Below are 1,481 nucleotides of genomic sequence, written 5' to 3'. Positions count from 1 at the left end.
CCAGCGCCACTTCCGGGAGTCACCTCAGTGCAGAGGAAGTTTGTGTGCGCCTCGTCCCTCCTGCCTGGAATAAGAGTTTACGAGGTTGCGCCCCAGACAGAGGCAGCACGCGCTGAGCCTTCACACCAAACGCGAGGTCTCCGCTGTCCTCGGCACCAAGTGGTATCCTAGACCCTCGGAGGCCTGCGTCCTGGCCTTCGGAGCTCACGGAATAACCAGACCATAAACAAGTGAGGGTTGAACAGATGACTTAACCATGCTCGGGTGATGGTGGAAAGAAATGCTACAGGACAGTTCTTGATTAATTGCTAAATGAGCGGTTGAAGGGTAATCACCATAGGAACGGTGAGAACCTTAGCGGGTGGATTAGTGATAAATAGGAGAGAGAAAGGTGGTTAAGCCGCATCTGAGAAAACCAGCAGTTACCCCAGAGCTCAGGGAACCTGTCCCCTCTCGCCCCATGTCCCCGTGACATCTGGGAGAAGCCCAAGACCTGACCCGAGGTCAGCAGTTGGGGAAGGCCAGGTGTTAGAACTTCCCATTCCCTGCCCCCTGGTGTCCTTCTCTCTCCTATCTGCCCATTTCACCCTGTCACCCACCCCATGCAATAGCTTGCAGTGCAGTGACAGACAGGCCACCATCCTGAAGGTAGTGGCCGGAGGAGGGGGCATCAGCAAAGCCCAGGAGCGCATATCTGAGGACACCCCTCAGAGCTCCTCTCTGTGGCTGGACACACAACCCTCCCCTCCTCCTCACTTCGCAGTTAAGTAGCATACACTGCTGCTGCCGTTCCTTTGTGCTCCTTCTGCCCCATCTCTTTCAGAGGGAAAAAAAGAAAAAAGAAAGAAAGATACAGAAGAAAATTGCTGCTAACGCGCCTACCTTTTCTCCATTAGAGCCGGCGCTCATAAATATTGAAGGGCCAAACTCTGCCAAGCTCAGATACCACTGTCTGGTGGCTGGAGCCACCCCTTCTTGGTCTCCTAGGGCAACCCCTCACTGGAGGTGCAAGCAAGGACCCTACTGGGGGGAGCAGAGGGCAGACTGGGGCTGCCTCAAGAGCAGGGCCACAAACGGGGCCCAGAGAGTCTGGTCCTGACAGGGTAGCTGGGAGCCCGGAGAAGTGGCCGCCAGAGGCTGCAGCCCTGTGCCTGACCTCAGGGAGGTAGAGGGCAGGGAGAGGGATGTGGAAGGGGCGCTGGGGTTCCCTGGAGCACATTGTGGGAAACAAGTTACTAAAATTAAAGAGCCATGATATATAGAGAAAAAAATAAAACTTGCTCACCCCTTCCCCTCCACTCCCACAGACTCACAGTGAGGTCCTCGGATAAAGGGACAGGACTCGGGAGGTGCTGATAAACTGTGCTATTCTAAAGCCCTAAAAGAGGGCACCCCCAGACCTGGGGAACACTGTCTGCTGCCCAAGCTTCCTCAGTTCTCAGGCCCAGACAGACAGGCAGAGCCAGAGGGGCCTGTTAGTG

This window comes from Saccopteryx bilineata, chromosome 2 (genome assembly GCF_036850765.1).
Source record: "Saccopteryx bilineata isolate mSacBil1 chromosome 2, mSacBil1_pri_phased_curated, whole genome shotgun sequence".
Classification (NCBI taxonomy): domain Eukaryota; kingdom Metazoa; phylum Chordata; class Mammalia; order Chiroptera; family Emballonuridae; genus Saccopteryx; species Saccopteryx bilineata.
This window is presented reverse-complemented; position numbering follows the sequence as displayed.